A 24,791-nucleotide genomic window follows, 5' to 3' on the forward strand; every position below is an offset into this window, starting at 1 on the left:
AATAACAATTACTTGTTGAAATGGGAATTCTCCTTTAAGGTGAAGTAAAAGTTATATTTAATCAGCAGGACCTGTTGATAATAAAAGCTACAATTGGTTCCTACACAGCCCATACTAGACAATACAGAGTAGTAATGAGCAGAGAAAGCACAAAATATCTATACGCCATGCTTCCTCCGCGCTCAAATTCCTCCAGCCCAAAGAGCTCTTAGGGTCATCAGGAAGATAACATTGTAGGTGCACTGGTAGTATGTGTTAATTCTTACACGCTTAACACTGCTATGATGCATGTACGGTAATCTGTAGGCCATAGACATGCAAAGATCTGCACTTTAGCCTGTAGTGTTCTTGCTTTAGTGGAGGGGCCCAGCCACAATTTTGCTATGGGGCCCAGCCTAGTTACGCCCTGTCTGTAATGCTAATTGTTAAGTATAAAACTAATTCTGACTAGATCTCGAGACCTTGAAAGCTGCTGAGTTACAAATGATGGTGGTTGGCTTACTGTGCTGGAATTATTCATGCCCATAAATAACATAGACGACATGCTCATACTGAGTGCGGTTAGTTAATGGTCAGGGGTCACTATTGCTCTATTTTACAGACACATTACCCCCCTCTCTTGACAGAATTTATACACCGTGAGAGACCCATAAAATACACACAAGACAGAGGAATTATATCCTAAAAATGTGTTTGAACAAGAGGTCATGCTCTGAGTGGACGGCTCAGGGGAGATGTGAGGAAGTCGTACTTTTCATAAGGTATTCCTGAAGCCATCTCATGATAAAAATACTTTCATGACTTCAGAGCAAAGGAGATGTATAAAATAATGAAATATGTCAGTGATATAAATACCATGTATGAATATTGCACAATATATCTGTGTATCTATGATTACTGATAGGATGAAAGCTGCTGTTCCCTTAGCTGAGGTTTTATAGTAAAGCTTTATGTTCTGTTCAACACATGGAAATCATTATCAGCGGTGTTATGTTTTAGATGTGATCTTTGCCACATTTGGAGTTGGGAAATTATTAATATATAACAAATGTGTCATTTTAAATATGTAAATGACTTAATGCAGTTTTGTGGGTTGTAGAACTGACCAGGAGCTTTCTGAAATGAGGTGCAGGAAGCATCACTGACAGAGAGAACAAATGTTATATTGCACAATCCTTAACACTTTCCATATAGTTCATGTAGTCATTGACCAGTAAACTTTACAAACTTGCCATAGTAAATATACAATAGGGATGTGGCTGAGAACTCCAAATAAATTGGACATTGGGTAACATGATGAAAACAGTGTTCAATAGAGCTTGAGACTTTCTTATTGTTACCATATTGGGTTTTCTCAATTATGATACCTCTTCCTATAATCTGCCTGCATTCAATTTCTGCTGCCATGTTTTCTGAAATAGGATGTATCTCCAAAACAAGTCTTATAATGATATTTCAGCCTGTCTGAGTAGGGTTGTAACATAAGCCCCACTTTGAAAATAAACCCAAATTATAAACTGCTATATCATCTTAACTGTGGTACCCCTTAAGAAGATTTTAAAGAGGAGTGTTTGTGGCACCTAGAAACACAATTCTTGTGCAAAATTTAAGGAGAGATTCTCCTCTTTAAAATCAAACCAGAACAGGATTCCGGAGTTTGCTGTTTGAAATGCGCCCCCCCCCCCCTCACAGCCAATCAGCTGACGGCAGCGGACGAGGGAGCTGTAGGGAAGTGGGAGCTGACAGATGCTACAAGCAGAGTACATGGCCAAAAGGTGCTCATTTAAGGTAAGTACCATTGCTAGACATGAAGAATTGGGGCTACTGATTCAAGGCAAGAGAGTTATGATGACAATGACATGCATATATTTGTGTAAATGTTGTTTTTTTTTGTTTCATAATAAATGTGAAAAAGTAATGTAAGATCATGTCTTATGGTTCAAGAATTATGGTAGTTTTATTTATGAGTGGTGATTTGCTGATCACCAGCTTGTGATCTTCTGATCCTGCTCACTTGGTTGTACTGTGTTGCAGTCTGGGAAGGAAAATGAGCCAGGACATGTGACCTCACCCTATGATCCTAGACTGCCTGTCTGCTGACAAACTGGCTTCTTGTTAGACCATGCTGTAATGGATGTTTTATTGTTAAATATGCTCACCTACTCTTGCTCTATAGTATGCTATCCACATATGATTGTATGACTGCATCTACAACATGACAAGTTTTTTTTAACATTTTCATTTAGTTACATTAGATTACAGGGATTGTCATAGTTTATGATTTGGTACCTATCATTGTGTCCACCAGTCTGTTTAAAAGGTTGTTGAGTTAAGGATTAGTGCTTCTAACTAGTAGAGCTAAATAAACAGGTTCTTTCTTTTTAAAAAAGAAATGATTTGCCAAGTGGCGCACTACATACCACATAAGATTTCTTTAAAACTTTATATTAATCTCAAAACAAAGATGTGCATTCCATATGTGTAGTCAAAAACTGATTTCACCATGTTTGTCCAGCTTATGGGTTTACTGGTCCTCCAACACTCAGAACAGGTCATCAGTGTGTGATCAGTGGGGGCCCATTAAGGTATAGTTGGAAATAGTCCAGTGTGTCCACCTAGTTGATTCTATACTTCCCATTCACTCCCAAGGAGTATGACTACACATATGTGTCCACTTCGCCTCCAACATCAATAACCAGGATCCCTTGAGACTCTGGTGGTTAAATCCTTACCAATGAGATTTTTATGGTATGTTATGACTGACATATAATGAAAGTAGTTGAGTGGAAAAGCTCTAATTTATTATTCATGTGACTTCCTATTTCTTTTAAAAAGGCTTTTATAGTTCTTCAATTAGACAACTGACTTACAAGCTACTCAAACATCTTTTCTATTTACTGCGTTGTTCTCATTTCTTATCTTTTTCCCTTATCCAAATCTTTTTATTTAAGGGATTCAATGTATAGAACAACAATCTCAGGCCATATTTTATTCCCAGCCCTTAAAGACTGTTTTAAAACAGTGCAAGGAATGCATCTTCTTGCCAGATTCGAATTTGGAAAGAAAAACAGGATGATGCTGTAAAATGGTTGCAGTGCAGATTAATATAGCCAGTTTATGTTCAGCAGATGCTTCATCTGCTTTATAGGGAAAAATGTTCAGAGGAGTCGTAGGGATGGCCTTAGCAGATTGTTCTTTCATACAGAAGAGTGCTAACACTGTAGATAAGGACATGTGTGTCATGTGCTGTTATATATAGAAAAAATGACATGGTGTTTTTGTGTTTCCCAGCAAATGAAAGGATAAAATAAAGACCATTTACTATTTTATTGACTTGTTCCTGACATCAATTATGATTTGCACGCAAAAGTCTTTTAGACTGTCCTATATACTCTCAGTAATTGTGTTCACATACCATGTTCAGCAGAAGAGGTTACAGTGAGTCCATTTAGATTTTTATAAGAGTCATAGGCCCCCCTTGGATTTTATTTTTAACACAGATTCAGTAAGAATAAAATAATATTTTATCTTGAGGCCTGTCAAGTAGTGATAAAGGGAAGGATGCTGAGTTTAGTTATACAAAGGTTATATAATTGAGAGCAGGATTTCTGAGTGCAAAGCAGAGTAAATGCTGACAGGACTCCAAGAAGATACAGTGAGAGTCCTGTTTGTTCCACCAACACAGAGTGGGGGGAGCTTATCAGGGCTTACATGTACTTGTACATATGCCATTCACCATTCCTGATGCAAGATATCGGGTGTATCGTGTGCCGTGGGGGTAGAAGATTTCACAAATGGCGCACAATTTGCTCAGTCATGATAAATCCTCTCCCAAGTGACTGGAAGCTTTGTGAGTGTGGGTGGGGTAAACAGGACTCTCACTGTCTCTGCTAGGTGTCCTGTCAGAAATCCCCCTGCTCTTTAGTCTAAAATCTATAACCTTATATGATAGGTCAGAAGGTCCACATTATTAGTATAAGTCCCTATGTGTTTAGCAGATGTCACTTTTAGGTTTAACACCCCCAGGAAATACAGAGGGATTAACTTTTATTGATTTAAATGACAAAGAACATTTTATCTATGGTATATTATTTAATTTTATTTGGAAAATATCATCCATAAGAAATTAATTTATTTATTTCTAGGGGTAAAAATCAAATGAACAACACACTAAAGAGTCAGGAATGATAAGCCATAAAAATAGTAAAAGATTTACTAAAACTGATATATATATATATATATATATATATATATATATATATATATATATATATATGTATATATATACATTACACATGGTGTGCACCCAGCTCGGGAAGTAAATAACGACTTACCACCGTGTGGCAACCAAATGTTTACTGTATCTTTTCATGGATCCCCGTAAGTAACTTATTGGACTTGAAGAAGAGAATGGTACGTCCTTGAAACATCTTGTACATGTGCCTAATAAATCCTTTGCTCTACAAATAGATTTGGCTCTCCAATCTAATAGCATGTTAATTTTTCAACCTTATTTTTCTCCACATCAAATGTATTTCATATATTACAGCCATAGACAAATCATGACAGATATTATTGTCTGATATGAATCTTATATAAACTACTCCCTTATGGTAAACTACAAACCACATGAATAGTCCTGAATTCACATTTTATAAAATGTTATTCTGTACAGAAAAAATGATATCCTACAGTAATGTATTCTACTCTTTTGTTATGACTATTACTACTCATACAACTCCTCATGAGTAGAAACCAGTCCAGTACATAGCCATCAGTCAAGCCACTGCATATCCCTGCACCACAACTCTCAGGGCTCTGTATGCTTGTAAAGGCTGTCTGCAAAGACAATCTCCATAAGGAGAATAATCTTCTTCCTGACTCAAGGGCACAAAGTAACAAAATTGAGTAAAAAAACAGGATCCATATAAATTAGGTTGCTGACAGATGCCGTCAATGATAACATTTACATCTGGCCTTAATAAAACAAGCTCCTATGCAATGTGAGGTTGCCCACTGGAAGAAAAATTCGACTTAGAATGACACAGCCAGCTTTTTAAAAATAATAAAGCTACATCCATTTCATTGATCCCCTGGTGCTCTGAACTTTCCGGTTCAGCGATGACGTCCTGACACAGCCGCACGTCATCACTAGAACATGTCACCAGCTGTCAGGATCTTTTACATAGGCTAACCTTGTTAAAACTAGTTTGCAGATTTATACTGTATGTTGGTAGAATTTCCTATTGGATTATCTCCGGTATAACCCGACAATAAGACATGTGATATCCATTTATGACCCTGAGATAACTTTACATAAGCAGTTACTAATAGTTTCGCATCCTCTATGACATCATTTGGAAGTGGCAAGGAAGGACATTGATTCTTTTTCCTATCATCATTTAATAAGCAATTATGGGTGGTATAATTTGTTATGTCAAATCTCATGGACAGTAAACACTTGAGATACTAAACAGTTTTGACATCTGCTTTCCTAATCACAACATAATCACAAACTATATTTACATGTCTTCTGTTCATCAGGCCCGTTATACAAGGTCCAATTATAATAAACACAGGCAGCTTCTTGTGTCCCTTCATTTTACTTTACTTGTAATGTTTAGAAATAATAAAAAAAGAGTAGAACTGACATGAACCTGCATACAAGAAATGTGATGCTGATGCCTCCTTAGAATTTATAAGCAACAAAACTGTTAAAGCTAATTCTCTTTTCAGCTCTCATTATGGATGCTCTGTTAATATTCAAGCTCAAGCCACACTTTCCAAAAACTGTATAATACAGCTGTAGTATACCATATAGCAGGGGTCAGGAAACTTTTTGGCTGAGATAGCCATGAAAGCCACATATTTTAAAATGTTATTCCGTAAGAGCTTTACAATATGCAGATGCCCCCCAGTAGATAAGTAGTCCCAGTGTCACGGGTGCCCCTGTGATCTATGTCTCGGATTGCAGGCACACCCGTGCCCCTCTCTGTGGCAGCATCCCTTTCTGAGCTCACTCCACTCTCCTCATTCTTGCTCCTGTCCCGGCTGGCCAGCGTGCACGTGCCGGTATTTGCAGATTTAAAGGGCCAGCGAGCCACTGATTGGCACTACCCACTTCCTGGGTTCCTATAAAGACCGGCGGCTCCCAGCATTCCCGCCAGATCTTAGTGCTGCATGCCTATGTGGAAGCTTTCCAGCGTTTCCTTCCCAAGTGTTGACCTCCCGTTGTGACCCCGGACCTGTTCCTGATTTTGCTGCTTCCCTGCCAGCCCTGACCTCTTGCTCCGCCCCCCGACCTTGCATCATTTCCGCCTGCCTTGACCGTCTGCCTGTTCCTGACCACGAGACTGCCTAGTGATCCTGTACCTCGACCTTGGCTTCCTGGTGGTACCACGCTGCAGCAAGACCATCCTGCTTTGTGTGGGCTCTGGTGAAGACCGGGTACCACTTAGATTCCGGTCCCAGGTGTTTGCTTACATCATCGTCCATGGTAGTCCAGGGGATTCACTACACCAAATCCTGACACCCACCACATGCCTCCCAGTAGATAGGTAGTCCCAGCACATGCCTCTCAGTAGATAGCTAGCCTCAGCACATACCCCAAGTAGATAGGTAGCTTCACCACATACTCCCTGTAAACAGGTAGCCACAGCACACGCCCCCAAGTAAATAGGTAGCCACAGCACATGCCCCCAAGTAAATAGGTAGCCACAGCACATGACCCCCAGTACATAGGTTGCCCCAGCACATACCCCCAGTAGATAGGTAGCCCCAGCACATACTCCCCCATTATATAGGTAGCCACAGCACATGCCTCCCAGTAGATAGCCACAGCACATGCCCCCAAGTAAATAGGTAGACACAGTACATGTCCCCAAGTATATAGGTAGCCACTGCACATGCCCCACAGTAGATAGGTAGCCACAGCACATGCTCCCCAGTAGATAGGTAGTAAAAAAAAATGAATATATACTTACCAGCGCTCCCTGCAGCCAGATCCTCATCGCTCCCACACTCTTCTCTTTGACCCAGGCTTAGACGATGGCAACGATGGCAATGATGGCAACTGGGTCGTACAAAGGACGTAGGCAGCGGTAACATCGCTGCCTGTATCCAGTGATCAGTCTAAGAGACACACAGCAGCCATCACTATTTATTAATGATCTGTCTGAGAGCCAGATGCAGCCAACAAAAGAGCTACAACTGGCTTCCGAGCCATACGTTCCCTACCCCTGCCATATAGGATGTGATCTCTTTCTTGTTGGACACTATACCCTGTGCCATACCACAAACCTCTGAGAAATATCCATTTCAGTGTTCATTAGCTGAACAAACCCATGAAAAAAGGACAGTATGTTATTGGAAAAGGTCAGGACAGTCCCAAATGATTTATAAGCCGATGATTTTGACAAAAGGAGTCTTATTTTCATTTCTGTTGAAAGTGGAAAGGTGGAATGCGCATCTCTCTCCATTTTCTTCCAATAAAGTTTAGAGAATGTCTAAAGCTTAAATATTATCGGGGAGAAGCTGCTAATGCTTTATCTTTCCCTGCAATGGAGAAATGGAGTTAATTGGAACCCAGGGAAGCCACTTTCATATTAAAGGGGTTGGCCTTTACCTCATGTTTCTGTAATGTGCATGTAGGTGTGGGGGGCAGGATATTAGGTAATTTAATCCGTTTTCTTGATATGTAAAGTGAAGCCTCCTGTCTTTTACCTAATCAGCCAGACATTCCTGTCCATAAAATGGCTGTAGATGGAGGGTCATTTGATCTTGAACTGTCCATGAAATATCACCAGCTAGAGATCACATGACCCTTCATCTGAGGCCATTATATTACAGGAGATAGAAGACAAGAGGCTTCACTGTAATTATCAAGAAAGCGGTGCAGAACTATTAATAGATGTATATTGGTAAATTACCTAATATCCTGCTCCCCAGACTTACACACATTACAAAAAACATGAGGTAAAGTGGCCAATCCCTTTAACTTTCTTTAGTTAGCATTGGCTATCTAACATCCTCTGGGTAAAAAACAAAAAAAATTGCATGGTTTCTATATTACTATATAGGTTCCAAAAACATCCCCAGAGGTTTAGCTGCTTTTACTTTCTATTTGCCAAATAATGTGACTTTTGGAATAGGGAGGGAAACTTTTGTGAAATGACTACAGTCAAATGTAGCGAGGACGTGCAAATGTCTGCCAATCATAGCAGGGCCGAGCTCTTAATTTATGACAAGGCCTATGCCTCATTATACGTTAGTCACACATTGCATATGGCAAGGGAGTATGAAGACCTACTTTTGCCAGACTTTTGCAAGACTTATAAGTCTTGCCTGAAAAGATTTGTACTGGGAGTAAAAAAAAGTAAGAAAATGGTTATTAAAACATGGGCAGTGTGGCATCATGTGCCAAAGAATTATGCCACAATGTTAATAATTTTATGGTTGAAAAATCAGCCAGCAAGTTAGACTATAGAATCTAAAGATGCACCAGACTTTTCATTTACTTTGATAAATCTAGCTGCCTGGTCTAAGGGCCTCCATGAAGAAAACTTTATTTCTGGTGACAGCTATCACAACTAGCTCAAACATATGCTGTGCTGAAGGAACAAAGTGACCTGGCAGGTGAATGTCACCTTGCCCAATCCTTATCCCCTGACGTAGGTCACTGGAGGAATGTCAGTGGAGAATTGGGGACCCTTTTCCACTTTAGAGAGTCCATTTATGCAATTTTGGGGGTTTTGGCTGCTTCTCATCTATTGTGTCTAGGGCTATGAGTTTGCATTAAATCAGACAGTATTAGTAAATCTTCCACTATAGGTCAACATTTCTCATGCAAAAAGACAATTTTAAAATCACAATTGGAAAACTTCTTAAGTGGTAACTTCCAGATGAATATCAGTGATATCAGGAATTCCTAATTTGCACCTCAGCAAACTTGCCTCTGGCATATATAAGATTGACAATTCAACCTAAAGACTGTGTCAATAACAAAGACATGTGTGATGTCATCTTGGCTTCTACTGCTCAACATCACTAGATAAAGTTACCAAGGGTGGACCATCAGATCAATTGTGTCTTGTTGCAAAGCCAGAACGTCTTTCTATATTGACACATATTCTTTTGTTAAACAAGGCAATCCATTATAATATTGGGTTATTATCTAGGAAAGATTTAATCAGCTCAGTCAACACAGCTTTGTACGTCTCCTGAAAAGCAGAATATGATACTTTTCACTGCAACATTTCCAGGCCCCCCTCCTGCAGACTCAAAGCAGCAGCTAAAGAGGTATCAGGTGTTAGCAGATTTGTTAGCTCATAAATGAAAGCCTTTAATCAGTGGGCGTGCCAAGAAGAGAAAGCACATGTTCCTGGCACGGTGACAAGCCACTGTAAAAACGTTACCTACAGTAAGGAAGATAAGTTGCTCAAAATTGGATATGCACCGTATGTCACGGACTAGACTTTATGGAATGTTGATATTTGAGAAAACTCAAAGAATTTGACCATTACAAACACTATAAAAGTGTAATCATTTCAGTAGTTGAAGGTTTTATGTTGATTTTAATATTTTGGATTTCAATTTTATGCCACTGTTTAGTTTAGTTACTTGGCATGTTCTAGAATGGATGAAACACTCCTTAAAGGGAATCTGTATGTCTGTATGTGGTTAAATGTGCAGTATACAAAAGCAAAAAAATGGATCTTGGGAACTGAGGGAATTGTTTATTAAGGATGATATTTATATACTAATCTTTATGATGGGCCAGCTTCCAATCTCTCAGGCACTAAATAATGGACCTTTCATGGACAGTGCCGGGGTCCACGTGTATGGACTGAATTTTAACGCACAGGGGAAGATTTCTCATCAGGCAGGTATTATAATCCAGTTTGTAAAGTGTACCAAATATAGAGCATATTCAGTTCTCTGTTTTATAAAACTGTGAAACTGCTTATATCATTCTTCAGCTTATATCAGTCTTCAGCTTAATGCTCATTATATATCCATTAGATCATGAACTCCTTTTACAGTATGTGCATTATAATTTATTTGGAACCCATTTTATATTGCATGTGGTCCTTGCTGTGCTGTACACGTACCTCATTTGCATGTAGGATTTCATTAAACCATATGTACTTAAGACTTCAGTTAGGGCCTCTTTGGATAGTGCAGTATATGACCTAGAACCCTTCTCCATTCCTATTGTATCAGTAGTATCTAGAATCTACATGTACCTTGCATACGTGAGCATAGATTTGTGCCTTCATGGGATTGTTTATGGATAAAGTTCGATCTGCTGTTTCATCTGCTACTTTTATATATAAATATATATAGACCATGTTTGATTCACCTAGAACTTCCCTCAACTGTAAACGAATGTCTATCAGTTTAAGTATCGACGATACCTGGCATATGTATCAGTCACCTACTGTACTGTTAATTTAACATCTACTGGTGTGCTTATTAGTTCCTTCTTCTAGAACCACCTTGTCTTGGATATACATAGGCAATCTTCTAGAACTACCTTGTATAGTATATATTAGCATTTTTCTAGATCCTCTTGTATTGTGTATATAGATATGTATCTACATCTTCATCTTGTATCTTGAACCACCGTGTACTGTATGTATTAGCCTTGTATTGTTAATGCATTGACTGTCTTCTAGAACCACTGAGTATTGTATATACATCAGCTGTCTTTGACAGAAACCACTTGTACAGTATATATTCCAGTTTTCATCTGCCTTTTGATATCTCAATGGGTATTTGGGTTCATGTGTGTCACCTTACCTTTATCATAAAGGATGCAAAAGTTTACTTTTTCCAGCTTTCCTTAGTGGCTTACAATGTTGCAGAGTGCTATAGGTCAAAGAGTCATAGAGCCACATTGCTGAAGCATGGCTAAATGTCAAATAACTTACACAAGTCTTGAATTAATTTTTTTTGCAGTCTCTTAAGTTAAGATGAAGGGAAGCAATGTGTTTAAGAAAATATATAAAGAAAAAGATCTCCACACCCTCCTCTTCTGTTCTCCATTGTGGACTATCTAACTACAACCTAGATATGTCTGTTTTAAATTAAAAAGGAATTGTAAATTTGACCTTGCAGAAGCTACTTTTTCTAAACACATGCACATATTACAGAACAGACCTCACGCTTTCTGCTCTGTGATCCAAATCATGCAAAAAGAAAACCCAAAAAGACATACTTTTATCCTAATGACGCCAATGAACGCTAGCTTCCAAATCTGATAACTGAAGGATCTTCTTGGCACCCAGCCTGTTAAGCAATGCGAAAAGCAACAACAAAAAATTGTTTCAGATCTTTCTGTTTTTTGCTGCTACAGATTTGACTTCTACCCTCATATATGAATGCATGCTATAGAGAGGTTGGTTATCCGCCTAAGCTCATGGGGATATCACAATGTATTATCTCAGATAAGCCTACTATATTAGCTCAACAATGCAGCTCCAAAGAGTTAAATTACAAATTCAGCTCTACTACATCAGTAAGTGACACAGAATTCTGCACGCTGGTTAAAATAAAGTAAATCAAAGCCTCCTGACAATTGAAGATGTCTGTTTCTTCAGCTAAACTAAACTGTTTGCTTTTTGTCATCAGGATACAATACATCATTGTACATATACATTACACATATACAAACAGATATATACAAATGTTTTTTACTGTTCCTAGCTGAGGGTTCTGGGTTTTGCCTTTTATCACTCAAAAAGGGAAATCTGTATTTACAGTATTGATGCAGAGATCAACACGAAAGAGTAAACAGAAAAGAAATTCTAAAAATTCCAAAATCCTTACCTTCAATATAAATTCCACTTGACAGAGTGAATGGATGTGTTTCTATAAGCAATCCGTCCTTACCAGAGAATCTCCCCAAAAGCCAAAGAAAATGTAAAATAAAGTCTCCAAAAATGTGGATCTGAAAATCTTATGTAAAGGAGAATTGGATTCAGGGTTAAATATCAGCTCTCAGATGCACACTAGTGATAACTCCAACTAGATTTCAGAGAGGAGAGAGAGAAGGGGTTTGGCTGTGTCTGTATTGTAGTCCATCAGCAAAACCAAGTGTTCAAGCAATGAAAAGCCCCAGCGTGTTTGCTGCTCTGGCTCCATCCACTTTCATGCAGTCGACTGACTCTCACTTTCCCTCTCACTTTTTTAAATGACCAAAGCATCCAGTTTTTCCCTCTAACTTAAGCCAGATATCTGTTGCATGCAAGTGCCACCTCCTCTAGGGATTGACAGAGAATTTTAACTCTTTGCTTCTCAGAAAACAGAGTTACCACTGGTATGCTGAGACTAACCCTATTTAAATTCATTATTTTAAAGGTTTTTGTCAATAGTTTTTTACACTAAACCCGAAGTGCAAGCCTTGGGGACATGGCTATATTTATGCTCATCTAAATATTATTCTATAGTAGGGGATATGTTTATGTTAAATGCTATCCCAATACCATTAAAGCAGAAGGAAAAGAACAGATTCCTAAAGATCTTCGGTGCTTAACACTTAACAATTAAAGGATTCTTGTTGAAGCTACATGCAGTGATATACTGTTTTATTGTTCCTAAAAGTTGCTTTTTGGTTCTTTGCAACCCAGATGCCTTTATGAGCAGGGATCCAAAAACCATATGTATGACCTTTTGAAAAGATAACGCACCTCTCTAGAAAGGTCACATAAAAAAAACGAATTATTTATTTGTAACTATTTTATTAACCTTTATCCTATGTTCATATGGTAGTAGCTTGTAGAGGAATAAGTGCTTTAGTTTACTGTTAGACCTAAGGGACCTAAGTGATCAAGAGGTGGTCACATACATTGCATAGTTGTCGGCTATTTCTGCATACTCCCTGATACACATGCATGCTCAGCTTGGACACTTGTGCATATATTTTTACTGGGGATCCCATAGTGGTTCATGTCCCCAGAGCAGGATGATGTGGCGTCTAAGTGGGGGGCAGCTTATAAGCTGATCCTTTCATTGACATACACCTTATTTTTCAGAAAAACTGTGTATATACTGTTTTTAAAGAGGTCCCTCAAGACAAGTTGAAAAGTTATAAAAGTTGTACAAACATGAGTGGTTAGTGCTTTCATCTTTGTTCCCTAGCAGCTTATCAATTCCTCTTATGAAACTATATTTGTAATCAGATGCTTTTCAAAGCTTTTTTATTTTCCGTTGCAGGCAGTGGAAAAACTGGAGTGGGGGATCTATATGTGAAACTTTTTTAGATGATGATGATGGAAGATAAGTCTTTACAAGTAAATGTGTTTACTGTGAAGCTGACAAGAGCTCTGCCTCAGCACCATGACATCAGCCAGAGGACAGTTCACAGTGACATGTCCTGTCTGCCAGGCTGTAAACACACAATTCACTGAGCATTGTATACAAACAGATAACACTCTGCAACTTAAAGGATATATTCCTATCATATATTATTAAAATCTGTAAATGGCAGCCTGCTTTTGAAGACAGAACCACTGACAAGAGGGAGTGACTTGGCTTCCCTACATTGTTACTACTGATGCTGTAAGGGACTTTATTGAATGAAGCTGAAGGTATTCATGGTTTTGGACAACTACCATTCCATCCTGCTAGTTACACAATTCCATATTACTCCTATGTTCTGAAACTGTGTGCAATAAAATAAGCTTCATTCTCTCCTTTAACCAATAAACACATGATAATGAGAATTAGCACATCCTGAGCCTACTCTTATTAACACCTTGCCACAATGTCTGGAGGCCATGGAGAAATGACACTACAGCAGATTGCTGTGAGAAGATCAGATACCACCTAAGTGTCAGAATATGTGAGAGAGATATAAATTGTTCAGAAAAAGAGTAATCCTCTCTCTTCCAACTCATGCTTCTTTTGGATATTATTCCCAGTTGTGAATTGGAAGTGCAGATTCATACTTACAACAGCTGGTGCTTCCAAGAAGGTCTCTCACAGATCACACATTTAAGTCCTTCAGTAACAAAAAAAAACCCCTATTAAAAATGCAAAGCTGTAAGCTATGTTTTAAGGATTTCTCTAGAAAGTTATGCAATCAATACTAAAAATATAAGAAGGCATTTATCAGTGCTTCTACGCCAGTTTCTGGCGTGGAAGCGATGAGATAAAAGCAATTTCTTGCACACCGCAAGAAATTGTGATTATTTTTGCTGCTCTGCCACCTCCATGCCATGTTGATGTGAAGAGGCATGTACCTTAATAATGTGCTTAAAAATTATAATTCTTAATTTATATAGTGCACACAGATTAGGTAGCGCTGCAAAGAGCTTGCCAAATCGGTCCCTGTCCCCAATGGGGTTCACAATCTAAGCAACCTACTACTATGTTTCGGAGTGTTTAGGGAAACCGGAGGACCCGGAAGAAACGCATGCAAACACGAAGAGAACGTACAAACTTATTGCAGATGTTGACCTAGATGGGACTTGAACCCAGGACCCCAGCACTGCAAGTCTGTAGTGAACCTGTAAAAACCTGGTGTGGTATTGTCCTGTGGCGCTGCCCTTTGCTCTTAGCATAGAATTGATTAATATCCCTTTTCTGCTCTGATTAAAAGCTGTAGCATGCTTCTAGTTACATAATAAAGCAGGCACTCAGAGCAGTATCCTGTAAAGGGCAAATTTAAGGGTACTGTAGTTTAAGGATATGCTCCCAGTGCTATAGTGTCTATAGAATCTTTATTTTACAGTCCTGCTGCTAGTAACAAAGTTCTCTATAGGCAAAATATACACAACCAAGCAAATGTTTAGCTATTTACCCCTTAACGACATGACCCTTTTTTTGTTTTTTCATTTTTTTTTCACTCACCACCTTCAAAAATCTTTTTTTTTATTTTTACACATAAAGAGCTCTGTGATGGCTTGTTTTCTGTCTAACAAATTGCAATTCATAGTATAGTATTAAATATTCCATGCCATGTACTGGGAAGTAGGAAAAAAATTCCAAATGTAGTAAAAATGGTGAAAAGCCACATTTGCAGCATTTTCTTGTGGGCTTGGATTTTACGGCTTTCACTGTGCACCCCAAATAACATGTCTTCCTTATTATTTGGGTTGGTATGATTACTAAGAAACCAAATTTGTATAGGTTTTATAATGTTTTCATACATTTACAAAAATTAAAACCTGTACAAATTTTTTTTTATTTCGCAATCTGCTGGCGCCAATAACTTTTTCATACTTTGGTTTACGGAGCTGTGAGTGGTGTCTTTTTTTGCAACTTTTGATGATGCTATTATTTTAGGACTATATGACCTTTTGATAACTTTTTATAGATTTTTGAAATATTTTTCAAAATGGCAAAACAGTGCCATTTTGGACTCTGGGCGCTATTTTCCGTAACAGGGTTTAACGCAGTGAAAAAATGTTATTACATTTCGAGGCTGTCATGGCGATGGATCGCCACTCCCCGATGACGTCATGGGGGGCGACAATCCTTTGCCGGCGGCGATAAGCAAAGACTTACTGCGAATATGCAGCAAAGACTTACCGGCTATGGAGAAGGTTCAGCCCGTGAGCCCTCTCCATGCACCGCGACCCGACGTGTGCCGTACTTTAACAAGTCCACGTGCTCTACTTTTTAATTGAAATGGTAGTAATAATAATTATTTATTTATATATGGCACGCAGATTACACAGGGCTACACAAAGCTTGCCAAATCGGTCCAATTTTTAATAACCCCAACACTCTTGGATCAGGGTAAAATTTGGTGCTGTTCTCCCACAGTATCACAGGTCACAGACACATCCAACCAAACATAAAGAAGCTGCATGTTAACATTAATGTCAGCATTTCAGGGATGGTCCTTGATCAAGGAGGATGCCTGATTAACCCCTTAGCGCTCAGCGGTGGATATATCTGGATATGGATCTGAGCTGAACAGGCTTCAGCAAACACGGGTGCCGGCTGTAACATATAGCCGGCACCCCAGTGTAACACCCGCGATTTAACCCGTTAAATGCCGTGGTCAGCGCGACCACGGAATCTAAGATGCCTCTAGGGGGTCTTTCGCCCATGATCACCCCTTCCCCCGAACCGTTTTCGGGGGGCGCTGATCTTTGTCATGGCAGTGCTGGTCCCCAGATTTGAAAATGGGTTGGTCATATATGGGGTTTTAATGCTAAATATGTAAAATTTCATTCAAAACTGTATTTATCCCCAAAATGGTCAATTCTGAAAATACAGAAAAACGATAATCTATTTGTAAGCCGCGCAATTTTAAAATAAATTATCCAGACATTTCAAAAATTATGAAAATGTAAAGTAGACATATGGGAAATGTTATTCAGCAATTTATTTAGGTGGCAAATCTATTGGCCTGAAAAGGCGGTGGTTTTGAATTTCGAAAATGACAAATTTTTCAAAAAAATTCATAATTTTTTCTTTTTTTGGTAAATAAACGCAAAACTTATCATCCAACATTTACCACAAGTATCAGTGTTCAAAAGTAGAGATGAGCGAACATACTCGTCCGAGCTTGATGCTCGTTCGAGCATTAGCGTACTCGAAACTGCTTGTTGCTCGGACGAATACTTCGCCCGCTCGAGAAAATGGCAGCTCCCGCCATTTTGCTTTTTGGCGGCCAGAAACAGAGCCAATCACAAGCCAGGAGACTCTGCACTCCACCCAGCATGACGTGGTACCCTTACACGTCGATAGCAGTGGTTGGCTGGCCAGATCAGGTGACCCTGGGATAGACTAGCCGCTGCCCGCGCTGCTCGGATCATTCTGTGTCTGGATGCCGCTAGGGAGAGAGCTGCTGCTGGTCAGGGAAAGCGTTAGGGTGTTCTATTAGAATAGTGTTAGGCAGGAGTGATTCAACAAGAACCCAACAGCCCTTCTTAGGGCTACAATAACGTTATACTTTTTTTTTTTTGTTTGCTTGTGGCTGGGCTTGCTGGCACTAGTAGTGCAGCTAGTACCATATTGTGAGGAATTTGCAGGGGGACTTGCTACCGTTGTGTTTAGCTCTTAGTGACACACATATCCACCTCAAACACCAAAGTGGGAAAATTTATTAGGGGTTGGATTTCAATTAGGCACAGTCTGGCAGTTTCTTTTTATTTTACGTTTATTTTTTCATAACTCAGCGTCATCTCATCAGTGTGCTTTCATACTTGGCTAGAAAATAGCCAAAGGAGAATCCAAACGGCTTACTTACGCCTACAATAGCGTTATATATATTTTATTTCTGGTTGATCTGCTGGTGGCTGTCCTTGCTGCAGTGCATATACTAGCCAATTGTCAGGAATTTGGAGTGAGACTTGCGACCGCTGTGTTTAGCGCTTAGTGACGCACATATCCATCGCAAAGACCAAAGTGGGAAAATTTATTAGGGGGTGGATTTCAATTAGGCACAGTCTGGCAGTTTCTTTTTATTTTACGTTTATTTTTTCATATCTCAGCGTCATCTCATCAGTGTGCTTTCATACTTGGCTAGAAAATAGCCAAAGGAGAATCCAAACGGCTTACTTACGCCTACAATAGCGTTATATATATTTTATTTCTGGTTGATCTGCTGGTGGCTGTCCTTGCTGCAGTGCATATACTAGCCAATTGTCAGGAATTTGGAGTGAGACTTGCGACCGCTGTGTTTAGCACTTAGTGACGCACATATCCATCGCAAAGACCGAAGTGGGAAAATTTATTAGGGGTTGGATTTCAATTAGGCACAGTCTGGCAGTTTCTTTTTATTTTACGTTTATTTTTTCATAACTCAGCGTCATCTCATCAGTGTGCTTTCATACTTGGCTAGAAAATAGCCAAAGGAGAATCCAAACGGCTTACTTACGCCTACAATAGCGTTATATATATTTTATTTCTGGTTGATCTGCTGGTGGCTGTCCTTGCTGCAGTGCATATACTAGCCAATTGTCAGGAATTTGGAGTGAGACTTGCGACCGCTGTGTTTAGCGCTTAGTGACGCACATATCCATCGCAAAGACCGAAGTGGGAAAATTTATTAGGGGTTGGATTTCAATTAGGCACAGTCTGGCAGTTTCTTTTTATTTTACGTTTATTTTTTCATAACTCAGCGTCATCTCATCAGTGTGCTTTCATACTTGGCTAGAAAATAGCCAAAGGAGAATCCAAACGGCTTAGTTACGCCTACAATAGCGTTATATATATTTTATTTCTGGTTGATCTGCTGGTGGCTGTCCTTGCTGCAGTGCATATACTAGCCAATTGTCAGGAATTTGGAGTGAGACTTGCGACCGCTGTGTTTAGCGCTTAGTGACGCACATATCCATCGCAAAGACCGAAGTGGGAAAATTTATTAGGGGTTGGATTTCAATTAGGCACAGTCTGCCATTTCCTTTTTATTTTACGTTAACATTAATGTCAGCATTTCAAGGATGGTCCTTGATCAAGGAGGATGCCTGATTAACCCCTTAGCGCTCAGCGGTGGATATATCTGGATATGGATCTGAGCTGAACAGGCTTCAGCAAACACGGGTGCCGGCTGTAACATATAGCCGGCACCCCAGTGTAACACCCGCGATTTAACCCGTTAAATGCCGTGGTCAGCGCGACCACGGAATCTAAGATGCCTCTAGGGGGTCTTTCGCCCATGATCACCCCTTCCCCCGAACCGTTTTCGGGGGGCGCTGATCTTTGTCATGGCAGTGCTGGTCCCCAGATTTGAAAATGGGTTGGTCATATATGGGGTTTTAATGCTAAATATGTAAAATTTCATTCAAAACTGTATTTATCCCCAAAATGGTCAATTCTGAAAATACAGAAAAACGATAATCTATTTGTAAGCCGCGCAATTTTAAAATAAATTATCCAGACATTTCAAAAATTATGAAAATGTAAAGTAGACATATGGGAAATGTTATTCAGCAATTTATTTAGGTGGCAAATCTATTGGCCTGAAAAGGCGGTGGTTTTGAATTTCGAAAATGACAAATTTTTCAAAAAAATTCATAATTTTTTCTTTTTTTGGTAAATAAACGCAAAACTTATCATCCAACATTTACCACAAGTATCAGTGTTCAAAAGTAGAGATGAGCGAACATACTCGTCCGAGCTTGATGCTCGTTCGAGCATTAGCGTACTCGAAACTGCTTGTTGCTCGGACGAATACTTCGCCCGCTCGAGAAAATGGCAGCTCCCGCCGTTTTGCTTTTTGGCGGCCAGAAACAGAGCCAATCACAAGCCAGGAGACTCTGCACTCCACCCAGCATGACGTGGTACCCTTACACGTCGATAGCAGTGGTTGGCTGGCCAGATCAGGTGACCCTGGGATAGACTAGCCGCTGCCCGCGCTGCTCGGATCATTCTGTGTCTGGATGCCGCTAGGGAGAGAGCTGCTGCTGGTCAGGGAAAGCGTTAGGGTGTTCTATTAGAATAGTGTTAGGCAGGAGTGATTCAACAAGAACCCAACAGCCCTTCTTAGGGCTACAATAACGTTATACTTTTTTTTTTTTGTTTGCTTGTGGCTGGGCTTGCTGGCACTAGTAGTGCAGCTAGTACCATATTGTGAGGAATTTGCAGGGGGACTTGCTACCGTTGTTTTTAGCTCTTAGTGACACACATATCCACCTCAAACACCAAAGTGGGAAAATTTATTAGGGGTTGGATTTCAATTAGGCACAGTCTGGCAGTTTCTTTTTATTTTACGTTTATTTTTTCATAACTCAGAGTCATCTCATCAGTGTGCTTTCATACTTGGCTAGAAAATAGCCAAAGGAGAATCCAAACGGCTTACTTACGCCTACAATAGCGTTATATATATTTTATTTCTGGTTGATCTGCTGGTGGCTGTCCTTGCTGCAGTGCATATACTAGCCAATTGTCAGGAATTTGGAGTGAGACTTGCGACCGCTGTGTTTAGCGCTTAGTGACGCACATATCCATCGCAAAGACCAAAGTGGGAAAATTTATTAGGGGTTGGATTTCAATTAGGCACAGTCTGGCAGTTTCTTTTTATTTTACGTTTATTTTTTCATAATTCAGCGTCATCTCATCAGCGTGCTTTCATACTTGGCTAGAAAATAGCCAAAGGAGAATCCAAACGGCTTACTTACGCCTACAATAGTGTTATATATATTTTATTTCTGGTTGATCTGCTGGTGGCTGTCCTTGCTGCAGTGCATATACTAGCCAATTGTCAGGAATTTGGAGTGAGACTTGCGACCGCTGTGTTTATCGCTTAGTGACGCACATATCCATCGCAAAGACCGAAGTGGGAAAATTTATTAGGGGTTGGATTTCAATTAGGCACAGTCTGGCAGTTTCTTTTTATTTTACGTTTATTTTTTCAGAACTCAGCGTCATCTCATCAGTGTGCTTTCATACTTGGCTAGAAAATAGCCAAAGGAGAATCCAAACGGCTTACTTACGCCTACAATAGCGTTATATATATTTTATTTCTGGTTGATCTGCTGGTGGCTGTCCTTGCTGCAGTGCATCTACTAGCCAATTGTCAGGAATTTGGAGTGAGACTTGCGACCGCTGTGTTTAGCGCTTAGTGACGCACATATCCATCGCAAAGACCGAAGTGGGAAAATTTATTAGGGGTTGGATTTCAATTAGGCACAGTCTGGCAGTTTCTTTTTATTTTACGTTTATTTTTTCATAACTCAGCGTCATCTCATCAGTGTGCTTTCATACTTGGCTAGAAAATAGCCAAAGGAGAATCCAAACGGCTTACTTACGCCTACAATAGCGTTATATATATTTTATTTCTGGTTGATCTGCTGGTGGCTGTCCTTGCTGCAGTGCATCTACTAGCCAATTGTCAGGAATTTGGAGTGAGACTTGCGACCGCTGTGTTTAGCGCTTAGTGACGCACATATCCATCGCAAAGACCGAAGTGGGAAAATTTATTAGGGATTGGATTTCAATTAGGCACAGTCTGGCAGTTTCTTTTTATTTTACGTTTATTTTTTCATAACTCAGCGTCATCTCATCAGTGAGCTTTCATACTTGGCTAGAAAATAGCCAAAGGAGAATCCAAACGGCTTACTTACGCCTACAATAGCGTTATATATATTTTATTTCTGGTTGATCTGCTGGTGGCTGTCCTTGCTGCAGTGCATCTACTAGCCAATTGTCAGGAATTTGGAGTGAGACTTGCGACCGCTGTGTTTAGCGCTTAGTGACGCACATATCCATCGCAAAGACCGAAGTGGGAAAATTTATTAGGGGTTGGATTTCAATTAGGCACAGTCTGGCAGTTTCTTTTTATTTTACGTTTATTTTTTCATAACTCAGCGTCATCTCATCAGTGTGCTTTCATACTTGGCTAGAAAATAGCCAAAGGAGAATCCAAACGGCTTACTTACGCCTACAATAGCGTTATATATATTTTATTTCTGGTTGATCTGCTGGTGGCTGTCCTTGCTGCAGTGCATATACTAGCCAATTGTCAGGAATTTGGAGTGAGACTTGCGACCGCTGTGTTTAACGCTTAGTGACGCACATATCCATCGCAAAGACCGAAGTGGGAAAATTTATTAGGGGTTGGATTTCAATTAGGCACAGTCTGGCAGTTTCTTTTTATTTTACGTTTATTTTTACATAACTCAGCGTCATCTCATCAGTGTGCTTTCATACTTGGCTAGAAAATAGCCAAAGGAGAATCCAAACGGCTTACTTACGCCTACAATAGCGTTATATATATTTTATTTCTGGTTGATCTGCTGGTGGCTGTCCTTGCTGCAGTGCATATACTAGCCAATTGTCAGGAATTTGGAGTGAGACTTGCGACCGCTGTGTTTAGCGCTTAGTGACGCACATATCCATCGCAAAGACCGAAGTGGGAAAATTTATTAGGGGTTGGATTTCAATTAGGCACAGTCTGCCATTTCCTTTTTATTTTACGTTTATTTTTTCATAATTAAGCGTCATCTCATCTGGCATAGCAGTGTGCTTTCATACTTGGCTAGAAAATAGCCATAGCAATAGGATAGCATTGTTTGGTTTTAAAAACTAAAAAACACAAAAAAAAAACTAAAAAACACAAAAAAACACCAAAAAAAGTAAAAAAAAAATTAAAGTTATAACTTTCATTTTCAAAATGTTTAACCCGAGGGCTAGGGGTAGAGGACGAGGGCGGGGACGTGGACGTCCAACTACTGCAGGGGTCAGAGGCCGTGGTCCTGGGCGGGGTGAGACACCACCTGCTGATGAGGGAGCAGGGGAACGCCGCAGAGCTACACTCCCTAGGTTCATGTCTGAAGTTACTGGGACTCGTGGTAGAGCACTGTTGAGGCCAGAACAGTGCGAATAGGTGATGTTGTGGATTGCCGACAATGCTTCGAGCAATTTGTCCACCAGTCAGTCTTCCACGCAGTCCACCCATGTCACCGAAATCGGCACTCCTCCAGCTCCTGCACCTCAGCCTCCTCCCCCCCCAGTCTGCCCCCTCCCAGGAAAATTTGGCATTTGAACTGGCATACTCTGAGGAACTGTTTTCTGGACCCTTCCCACAGTCACAAACCACTTGTCCGGTTGCTGCTGAGCAATTTTCTGATGCCCAGGTTTTCCACCAGTCGCAGTCTGTGGGTGATGATGACCTTCTTGACGTAGTGGAAGAAGTGTGTAAAGAGGTGTCCGACGATGAGGAGACACGGTTGTCAGACAGTGGTGAAGTTGTTGTCAGGGCAGGAAGTCCGAGGGGGGAGCAGACTGAGGGATCGGAGGATGATGAGGTGACAGACCCAAGCTGGGTTGAGAGGCCGGGTGAACACAGTGCTTCTGAGACGGAGGAGAGTCCTCGACCAGAACAGGTTGGAAGAGGCAGTGGTGGGGCCAGACGGAGAGGCAGGGCCAGAGCAGGTGCATCAGCGCCAAATGTGTCACGTAGTGAAGCTCCCGTGGCGAGGGCTCCCGCGGCGAGGGCTAGATTTTCAGAAGTCTGGAGGTTCTTTAAGGAAACACCGGATGACCGACGGACTGTGGTGTGCAACCTTTGCCAAACCAGGATCAGCAGGGGTTCCACCACTACTAGCTTAACTACCACCAGTATGCGCAGGCATATGAATGCTAAACACCCCACTCAGTGGCACCAAGCCCGTTCACCTCCGGCCGTGCACACCACTGCTCCTTCCCCTGTTTCAGCTGATAGTCAGCCCCCTGCCCAGGACCCTGGCACAAAAACCCCATCGTCGCCTCCACGATCCTCCACAGCATCCACCAGCGTTCAGCTCTCCATACCCCAGACGCTGGAGCGGAAACGGAAATATAGTGCAACCCACCCGCACGCCCAAGCCCTTAATGTCCACATCTCCAGATTGCTTAGCCTGGAGATGCTGCCCTATAGGCTAGTAGAGACCGAGGCCTTTCGCAACCTCATGGCGGCGGCCGCCCCTCGGTATTCGGTCCCCAGCCGCCACTACTTTTCCCGATGTGCCGTCCCAGCCCTGCACCAGCACGTGTCAGACAACATCATCCGTGCCCTGACCAACGCCGTTTCTGACAAGGTCCACCTGACTACGGACACGTGGACGCGTGCTGCCGGGCAGGGCCACTATATATCGCTGACGGCACATTGGGTTAACTTGGTGGAGGCTGGGACCGAGTCTGACCCTGCGGCTGGTCATATACTGCCGACGCCGAGGATTGCGGGGCCTACCTCGGTCCAGGTCTTTCAGGCCTACTATGCCTCCTCCTCCTCCCACCCCTCCTCCACCTCCTCCTCCGAACTACCATCCGTGGGCATGGCGCCATCAGTCGCTAGCTCTAGGCACAGCAGCAGTGCCGTCGCTAAGCGACAGCAGGCGGTGCTCAAACTGCTGAGCCTAGGCGATAAAAGGCACACCGCCCAAGAGCTATTACAGGGCATCACGGCGCAGACTGATCTGTGGCTGGCACCGCTGAACCTGAAGCCAGGCATGGTTGTGTGTGACAACGGCCGTAACCTGGTGGCGGCTCTGCAACTCGGCAGACTGACACATGTGCCATGCCTGGCCCATGTGTTAAATCTGATAGTTCAGCGTTTCCTCAAGACATACCCCAATCTGTCTGATTTGCTCACGAAGGTGCGCCGCATCTGTGCGCATTTCAGGAAGTCCAGCACAGATGCTGCCACTCTCAGGGCAGCGCAGCGCCGCCTCCAACTGCCCGCTCACCGACTGTTGTGCGACGTGCCCACGAGGTGGAATTCAACATTAACCATGTTATCCAGAGTTTACCAGCAGCGCAGAGCGATTGTAGACTGCCAGATGTCAACTTCCACCAGAACTGGTAGTCAGGTCAGTCAGCTTCCTCAAGTCTACAATGAGGAGTGGACGTGGATGTCTGATATCTGTCAGGTGCTGAGTAACTTCGAGGAGTCAACACAGATGGTCAGTGGCGATGCCGCCATCATCAGCCTCACCATCCCGCTGCTTGGCCTGTTGAAAAACTCTCTGATCAGCATGTGCGCTCGTCACAAGAGACGGGGGAAGAAGATTCCCTTGTTGATAGCCAAAGCACCCTTAGGTCTGTTTCTCAGCGCATATCGGAGGAGGTGGAGGTGGAGGAGGATGAGGAGGAAGAGGAGGAGAATGTTGGCGAGACACAAGAGGGGACCATTGTTGAGTCCTTCACTGTTCAGCGTGTATGGGCAGAAGAAGAGGAGTTGGAGGAGTTGGAGGAGGAGGAAATGGACAGTCAGGCCAGTGAGGGGAGTGAATTCTTACGCGTTGGTACTCTGGCGCATATGGCAGATTTCATGCTAGGCTGCCTATCCCGTGACCCTCGCGTTCAAAGAATTTATTCCAGCAGCGATTACTGGGTATTCACTCTCCTGGACC

At 41.4% G+C, this 24,791-nt stretch overlaps 1 protein-coding gene across 3 annotated transcripts in view; it reads right to left on the reverse strand.

The window, feature by feature from the left end:
- Positions 1 to 24,791, reverse strand: part of RSPO1 (R-spondin 1) — a 143,876-nt gene that overhangs the window by 96,305 nt on the left and 22,780 nt on the right. The window contains exons 1-2 of one of the 3 annotated variants that reach the window (XM_072136763.1): positions 11,830 to 12,176; positions 11,219 to 11,289 (exon numbers count right to left, since the gene is read on the reverse strand). The gene's annotated coding sequence lies outside the window, so the exon portion shown is untranslated. Of the gene's footprint in view, positions 1 to 11,218; positions 11,290 to 11,829; positions 12,177 to 13,953; positions 14,003 to 24,791 lie in introns of those variants that run through there. The other 2 variants (XM_072136764.1, XM_072136762.1) reach the window with 2 other exon arrangements.

This window comes from Engystomops pustulosus, chromosome 2, assembly GCF_040894005.1.
Source record: "Engystomops pustulosus chromosome 2, aEngPut4.maternal, whole genome shotgun sequence".
In the NCBI taxonomy this organism is placed as follows: domain Eukaryota; kingdom Metazoa; phylum Chordata; class Amphibia; order Anura; family Leptodactylidae; genus Engystomops; species Engystomops pustulosus.